The sequence below is a fragment of the Vicia villosa genome, linkage group LG2 (genome assembly GCF_029867415.1).
Source record: "Vicia villosa cultivar HV-30 ecotype Madison, WI linkage group LG2, Vvil1.0, whole genome shotgun sequence".
NCBI lineage: Eukaryota > Viridiplantae > Streptophyta > Magnoliopsida > Fabales > Fabaceae > Vicia > Vicia villosa.
The window spans coordinates 56897971-56907855 of NC_081181.1; positions in this window are offsets into that span (position 1 = coordinate 56897971).

Sequence of the window (9885 nt, forward strand, 5' to 3'; positions counted from 1 at the left end):
CTTTCGCGTTCAAGTATCATTCCACTCTAAATCTCAACAAAGTCTTCCTCACATCAATAGGTGTTAGAAATTCTCTACAATTCTTCTTTTATACCTATCGTTACTTTGGCATCACAATTACGACTTCAACTGTTCCCAAAGTTTATTCCACCCTTCCTACTAATTCACTCTTCACTAAAATCCATCGGCACTCAAATCATCTTTATTATCGAACATCTCATCAGCCTATTCATCAACAACATGTTCCACTCAATTGTGTTTCAAACAATCGCGGTAGTAGGTATTCCTATTCAACAAGTTCCACGCTTCCTTAACCGAATTCAAAATATCTCCTCATAGTATCACCTCTACTGTATTTATAACTCTCTCATAAGGTAGAACATAATCTCTCTTCTTCGTAGGTTCAAACGGCACGTTGATCCGACACTCGGAACTCAAGATATGAATTTTCCAATTGTTGTCCGAAAATGCAACACTGACGCCATGCAGCGACACTTTAAATGATATTTCCAAAACTCCTCAAAGGGTACACTTAATTCCTATAATTGCTTCTCAACAAACCTTTTAATTATTCCTTCAATCTGTTCAACTCTGACACTGACATCCCCTGCGGTATCAACGAACAAGTCTAGTTCTAAGGACAAGTGTAACTGTAACTCCACCTCTTTTCAATATCATCCTGTCACAATTAAATATGTTACAGCTGCTGCAACTATTTTTATAACAAAGTTCATATCGATAGCTTTCCGTCGCTTCAAACGGAACTCAAATCGGATGTCCAGAACTCCAGTTATGAATTTTTGAAGTTCTGCAGCTATTCAGCAATTTTTCTGCGTTTTGCTTACGAAAATCTCACTCCAAAACTCATTCTCTTCAACTCGATCACATTCCAAACAGCCCCTTATCATATCTCTTTGCTTCCAAACATTCTTACAACTTGAGCAACACATTCCATCACCGAAGTTTGTTTTCTGAAACGTCACGACAGCAATCCTCTCTGCAAACTTGCAATTGAACCTCTTCCGAGACGCAAAGCTACTCAACTGACAACTTCGCAGTACACCAGCAGAGCTGATACATTGCAATTTTATAATTTTCCTCTTCTACAAATAATCATCAATTACATCTATTCATTCTCCTTCAAGATGCTCCAACTTAATTACCAGCCAATTCTTAATTCCAAGTCACCCTCGATTCGGAAAACAACAACTCCAACAATGCTTGCACTGTTGCCAACAACAGCCGACTGAATCAATCATCTTACAACTGAAACATAACTGAGAAGCGAAGCTTCTCCCCCACTTGTTTCAAACCAACTTCCACAACAAACAACCAAGTACCGACAGTGATTCACTCACATGTCGCGTACCAAGGGATAATATGCCGACAGTATTCGACTGTCGTGCAACTCAACTAACTCGACAATTGGCCGGACGGACCGACCTGCTCTGATACCACTATTGTAACACCCTTCTAAACCCCGCGGAAATTAATAAAATAATTCAGAGTAAAACATGAAAACAAGGGTGCCACAATTCAATTTAAAACAATTATCATAAATCGATTGTCATGCTTCACTTAAGGACAAAATCATCAATTTAACAAAATCATGTTTCTACACAACGGAACATTAATCAACAGATAAGCATAACATCATCTATGCAATATCTCACAAAATTAATCCGATAACAACAAAAATAGAGTATCATCATAAACTCTAAACTAGCGTTCCCCCAGTGTTACAATATCAGAGCATGACACCGACGCTATACTTAAACAAATTGGCCTATGAGCTATCCTCACCAAAGCCAAAGCCGTTACTCGCCAATCTGAAAATGTCAACAGTAAGGGTGAGTCTCATTCAAATTAACAAATGTTATTGAATCATAAATAATAACACATCATAGTTACATCATTCACCCAATTGTTTCATAAACAGACATTCAGACAAGTTTCATCATCACAAAACAATCCACCAACACATCATCAATATTTATAACACTGGAATACACCCAATCATGTTATAAAAGTCATGCATATGAATGCAACTGACACTATGCATGTGGTACCAACATCATCAAATGGGAATAACCCATGACCGATCCAACATCATCAAGATACGGCCCTGCCAGCACAGATTCCACACAATGGGAATCATGCCCTTCACTGATCCAACACATCATCATGGATACAACATCAACAATGAATATGAATGAATGCAAACATATATGAAACATACTTATACCATCGTCTAGTCTATGAGTAACATCATCTAATACTCAAATCATCATCATCATCATCAAAGTATGTTTATATACATTAGCATCATTCAAATACAATCAATCGATCATCATCATCATCATTAAAGAACATACATGTATTCACATCAATTATCATCATCAATAAGAAATAACATACATGTATCCACATCATTCCAAAAACAATCAATCATCATCATACAATTCTCAACAATCATCACCTAATAATGTTTTTCAAAACAACATCTTATATTGTCACATTTCATCATATATATCAACAATACGTCATTCATCAAACTAACAAAATATTCACATCATACTCATATCCTCGCATAGGATGCCTCATAAGCTTCTTCATACAATTCAAACAAATCGTCATACGACTCATATTTTAAACACAGCATACATCGTCATGTCTTATCATATATATCCACAACACGTCATACATCAAACAAGCAAATGATGATAAAATAAATTCAAGATGCTGCTCATTTCATTATTATAACACAAAGAATATTTCATAAGCCTCATCCTGCTCGAAACGGTACTTAAAACAGGCCAACGGTTCAAAAGTTATGCATCTTTAAACTTTCCAAAATCACTAGCAGCACGCGGCGCCACACAATGTTCGCGACGCGCTGCCAGGAAACGACGCCTTCGCGGCGCCAACAAGGGACGCGGCGCGAACTGAGTAAAATAATTTTCCTTAAGCTTTCTGCCAAGCAGTTCGCGGCGCCAACACATGGACGCGGCGCGAACTGGCGATTTCACAGATTCTCAATCGCAAAATGACGGCATACGAACTTGAATCCCAAATTCCTCAACCTTGACCAAATTGATTCAAGTTGATCAAACACCACAAAACAGCCACACAACATATATCATACACACATATAACATATATTATGCATCATCAAACATCATACAACACCAAATTCATGGAGATTCATCAAAACAGATAATTATCAACAAACATCCCCAAAATCCCAACTCTATCATACGACTCAATTGACATGAAATAATATATCTATATCAGTCCTATTATCCATAACCCGATAATAGATGTTAATCGGAAGAGTCCCCCCTTACCTTAGCCAAGAATCTGGACTTTTCCCCTTCTTCTTCATCAAACCCGTAAGCCCTTTTCCCTCAAATTCAGCAAGAATATCCCATCTTCAAACTCGCTTATATCCCTCATCGAGAGCCTCCCTGACACGAATTAATATACCAAATCGAAGGAAATTTCGTGTAGAATCTGAATCTTCGAGAATTACCTGATTTGGAGTTACGAGCCGAGAGTTATGACCCACATTACTAACTCCATCAATGGCCCAACACTACATTTTATTATTTCTTCCCCACATAATTCCAATAAAATGCTAATTCAAATTAATTAATTTAAAACTTAATTAAATTAATTAAATAATAAATTTTGGGATGTTACAGGGTGGGTTAAGCCCAATATAACAAGAATAGAGTTAATAAGAGATTATGTTAGAAAACCCTAAAATTAGATAGAAGGTAGAAAGAAGAGAAAAGAGGCTAGAGAGAAGAGAAGAGGAAGAGAAGAGGGAGGTAGATTCTTGAAGAAGAAGGACTAGAAATCCAAGGTAAGGGGGAGAATCCTTGTTATCTTAAATGAGTATGATTTGGGTAATGTTGTATGTGTTAGAAACTGGGATTTCAATTTAGGTATTTTTCATAATTTCATGAGATTTGTGTTGTTTGATGTTGTTTATGCTTGGAACTGGTAGAAATAACATGTAATAATGATTCCTTACTTGATTCCATGGGTGGGTTTTGATTTATAACATGTTGGATGAAAACAATGTGAAAACCTAACTTTTGGGATTTGGGTGAAATTCATAGATTTGCATGATTAATGAAGCTTTGATGAATCTAATGATACATATGAGTTATATGTATGATATGTATGTGAAATTCGTGTGCAAAAGAATGAACTGAACTGTGAATTGAGTGATGGAATGAAAAGAGGGAACTGTGCTGATTTCACATAGAAGATTCATTTATGTGTTGTGTTCGCGACGCGAACAATGGTGGCGGCGCGAATTGAATAGATTCTGGAATGACTTGGTTCTGCCTTGTACTTCGTGGCGCTCACATGTGGATGCGGCGCGAACTCAGTGAATTTTTGAAATACATTGTTTCTGCCTGGTACTTTGCGGCGCGACCAAAGCTTGGCGGCGCGAACTATGTTCAAAAGTATTTTCTTGTTTGTTTGAGACTTGACTTGTATACCTATTACTTCTATATGTTCATTATGTGTTATTAATTGATTAATTAATATGTGTGAGGTATAATTGGATGTATTATGTAATTGATTGCTAAATGATAATTGTGTTGAGATTGGATTGAATGGCATGTTGTGTAATGTTGTGCAAAGTTGTGAAGATGTGATTGTGTAGTTTAAGAGATAGAGAGATCATCTTAAATGCATGAGTCTTGTTTTGTTGCACACGTACACAAACATGAGTCTTTGAAAGTGGCAATGTTGGGTAATCTCGCAAAGTTTATTTACTTGTCCCAAACTTAACGAGTATGGGGTTTGAAAGCTTAACGAGTATGGGGCTTTGAGGTGGTTATCTAGTCTAGAGAGAATGACAATCGGCATGACCGGAAATGATAATGGAGGGATCAACATGCATATCGCATAGAGTCACACTTGAGTCGCACGTGTCGGTGTGAATGTTTATATTGTGTGATTTGTGTGATATCATTGTGTAGATGATTATTAATGATGATATGCATATATGTGGATTGAGATATTCAATGATATGAATTATTGATGTGATGATGAGATGATATATGTAATTGAAGCATATGTGATGAGAATGTGAATATGTGTATACATTGATGAATATGCATATATGTGGAACTTAATGATGTGATGCCAATATGTACATTTGTTGAGATGTGTGCATAATTGTGACGTATTGATGGTTATTATGCATGAATTGTATATGAAAACACTCGTGTAATTGTATAGATGTGAGTATCATGTATACTTGATTTGCGTATACTTGAGTATTATTTGGATGGTGATGAATAAGTATGTTATACACGACTTATGTGATGAGCTATGTCGTATGCCATAACATGTGATCCTTGATATGTTAGATGTGATACATGTTTATGTTACTTGGATAATTCTTAGGATTGTAATGTTTGTTATGCATTCCCTATTTCATGCTTATTTATTATAACTTGAATTCTCACCCTTCTCTTGGAATGATGTTCTTATGCGACATCGCTCAGGTACCGAGGATAGCGGTGCTTCTCGTGAGGAGTAGCTTGGAGTTGCGTTTCTCCTTTTTGTGTCTTTGACTAGGTAGTCGGTCATGTGCTCTGGTCAATGTAACACTTGGGTTTGGGTTATCTTTTGTATTCGCTTGTTTTGATTTATGTTTGAGGATTTATGTATGCCTCGTTTATATTCATGTTTGAGTTGATACATGATATTTATATAATGATGTTGTTGGGAGGCCTTAGTGTCAAGATTTTGATGTATGGAGAATTATTTATGGGAATCATTCATGTTTGGTCATTTATGTTGATGAGATGCTTTTATTCCGTTGTAGTATTTGCATGTGCTGATAATTCTTTAATCCATGTTGCGAAGTGTTGACCATTGCATGTTATTTGGAAGAAGTGTGTAATACCTCCATGTGATGCATGCTTAGTTACTCTGATTATGCTTTATGTATGCTTATTTGAGTAGTATAGATTTAGGGGTGTTACACCCATCTTGTGCAATAGTCATTAGCAATGTGCCCCTATATTTTCCATAAACCGATGTGTCATCGACTTGCATTATTGGTTTGCAATAGGCGAACTCCCTGATACAAGGTTGAAACACCCAAAATAGGCGATGGAAAATTCTTACACCACCAATTTGTGTTCCATTATCTAAATATACAGGTAGTGTTTCAAGCTCTATTACCATTCCAGGAAGAAACTGTAGCATGACTAACAACCATTGGGTCAGGTTATTGTATGAGGCCTCCTAGTTTCCATAAATAGACTCAATTGCTTTGTTCTTTGCAAGCCATGCCTTTTTGTAAGATATGGTGTAATTGTAAACTATACGAACATGTGTGATAATTTGTTTCACCTTAATTGCAGGGTGGTCGTTGACAAGAGCTCCGATGCTATGGGCGATAATATTTGAGTCAAGTTTATTATGATCTTGTGATATAGAAGATGACATGCAAGTGTGTAGTCCACCATATCCTGCAATTATCCTGTATTTAATTACGTCAGTTTTTATCTAGTCGCTATAATACCACACACACAAATTGACTCACGATTAATTTTAGCGTTATTAGAACGATGGAGGTCCAAAACTCACACATTTCATCTTCCAACCGGTGAATGCACAATCACGTTTGAAGATGTTTGTGAGATATTGGATCAAACTCTAGTATGGTCGAAGGGTAGCTTCTTGGTTCGACAGGATTAAGCATGAAGTCGAAGGTTATTTCTTTTTCTTTAATTAAATGTAATACAAAATAAAACTAATTTATTAATTTTCCTTTTGACATTTTATGGAAAAATGCAAGATAAAAATCAGAACAAACTTAAAGAAACTATTTTATCCCGGAGTAAAATTAGGGTACGACACTAGGATAACCCAGTGTAATTAGGGTGATTTTTTTGCTTGTCAATTATGTTTATTATATTGTAATTGAGTCCCTCGCAATAAAATTGCACTTGCACCTATTTTAAAATAATTTTCGCATGCATAAAATAATATTTTGATTGAAGTCAATGCAGTTGACTCGAATAAAAAGAATGTATGACTCAAATGAAGGAAAATTATTCAGCATTCAGATCATGCAAAATTCTGATTCGAATCATGGCAAAAATATTTTCTCAAAAATTCGCTTTGAGAAACATGATTTAGATCATGAAAATATTTGATTTGAATCATGAAGAATGATAAATTTAGAGTAACATTTAATTTAAGAAAAATATGTTATTAAAGAATGACTTAAGCATAGGAAAATGCTATTGATAAACTCCCACTAACTCAAAATACCATAAGACTTACTCATGTGTATAAGTATGTGGTCAGTGATTTACTAATGAATTTTCAAATTAAAGATCATAGAATATCCAGTTAGGTCTAAAAATGGTAATTACATATAGGCATTACCATATTACGAGAGTAATTACATTTAATCATAAGTACCTTCATAACACAATATTATACTCGATAGAAATATTGATCTTATATGTATACTTTCTTATTTATGACCCCAATAGTGTGGAATGTTGTTGACAGAATAACACAATATTATTGCATGCTAAATAATTATTGTACATTTTCCAACAACATCAACCTAAATATCAAATTATGATGCTTCCCAAGATTAAGTGAATAATACATATCTTGGTATGATAGAATGAGAACTCTTATACTTATTGTGTACTTTGAAGTCTTCTTAAAATGTGTCGTATTTTATAGTGCACGCAAGAATATATGAGAATATGAGAATAATAATCTAAATTTTTTCAGATTATATAATTGTGTACACATGCGCTCATACTGATCCAACATGAATAAACATGATAAAGATACTAGTATTAAATACTTTGATTATATACAATGAGATACTAATTTTATTTTTAGTGCAAAACTATACATAGAAGTGGTTGTATAATATATCATCATTAGAGTTTTACAAACTCAACCACATATTTTGCACGTAAATACAATATATCATTATTTAGATAATTTCACATGAAAAGAATATGAAAATTGTTATTCATACACCCAAATACACTACACCATATTTACTGTTAACCAATACGGTGGACAGTTTTTATTAAAAAAAATTAAAATTATTCAAGAAGACTGATATAAAAACGGTGTGATTAACCAACTTCATCATTTTATTGACCAACATTCTACACTTCATTAACCAACTTTATTCTACTATTAAAAATTATTTTTAATTCTGAGTGCTTATTAACCAACTTCATCACTACATTAACCAACATTTTACACTTCATTAACCAACTTGTTTTACTAGTAAATTATTTTAATATTTGGGCGTTTATTAACAAACTTCATCACTTTATTAACCAACGTTTTAAACTTCATTAACCAACTTTATTTTATTAAAAATTACTTTTAATAACTGGGTCATTATTAACCAACCAATAAACTATATTAACCAATTTTTTTTACACTCAATATTAATCAATTTTGTGTTACCATTATTCATGCATTCTTCATATTATTATTTACAATCATTGTTCACGTTACTATTCATATAAATATTCACTCTTCATGTCACTGTTCATGGTATTTGTGAACAGTGAACTGAGTGTAGGTGTACAATCAGGATCGGTCCCAACTTTTTAGAGGCCCAGCGCAAACAAAAAAATGGACCCCTAATAAAAAACTGACTTTTTACTCGCCTTCGAAATGAAAAAGAATCTCGAAGACAAGATCAAAAATATGAAAAAGAATTTCAATACGGATAAGAAGATCATCTGCAAATCATTAAACAATTCAAAATCGTAATATGATTAACTGAATTAAGAATGAAAATATTTTAAAAACCCTAATTGCTCTAATTTCTGGGCAACAAACATCGTCTCAAAGCAATGAAAGTAGTGTTTTCTTTTACTTCAGTTGCAAAAAACCAAGTCATGTGACTCAGATATATAGGAGTAAGCCTAAAAAACGTCTTGGTCCTAATAAGCAGGTTTACCTGACTGGTAAGAAGTTTATTTCTATGATCATAAAAATAATAAATCAAAACATAAATAAATAATAGTGAATTTGATTTCATCATAAAAAAATTGATAATAAATAAGTTAATTATATCATAAACTTTTAAATATTTGATTATAACATATAAATAATTTCTAAAATTTATACTAAAAGAAATTACAGTTATGGTCCCCCTGTTTTAGGTTTTTCACGATTTTGGTCCCCCTATTTTCTTTTTAAATAGTTTTGGTCCCCCATCCCAATTTTGTTCATGAACAGTGCATGTCCGTACATGAACCGTGCATGAACAGTTGCATCAAAATTGGGATGGGGACCAAAACTGTTTAAAAAGAAAATAGGGGGACCAAAATCGTGAAAAACCCAAAACAGAGGGACCAAAACTATAATTTAGCCAATAAATTAAGATAAAATTATAAGGGTTATAATAAATAATTGAAAATAAAATTTGATTAAAAATAAAATTTGATTAAAAATCTCAATTTTAATTGATTGTATAAAAAATTATAATTAAAATTCGAGAACCTATGTAATTAAGTGGCACTACGGTTTTTGAACCGGTGACAATAAGCATTCAAAACAAAGGCTTAACCGTTGGATCACAAACACGGAATTGTTTATTAATTTCGGTACTAAATATATATTTTATTATTTAAGTATTATAATTTTTTATATACACCTCCCAAATTGAGGCCCCCATTTTCTTGAGGCCCTGGGCTGTGGGCCTGCTTGCCCTGGTCCAGGGCCGACCCTATGTACAATATGGTGAACAGTGAATTGAGTGTAAGTGTATAATATTATTTTTTTTAATAATATAAAACTATAATATTCTCAATATACGTCTCTGTAAAATAATATTTGATT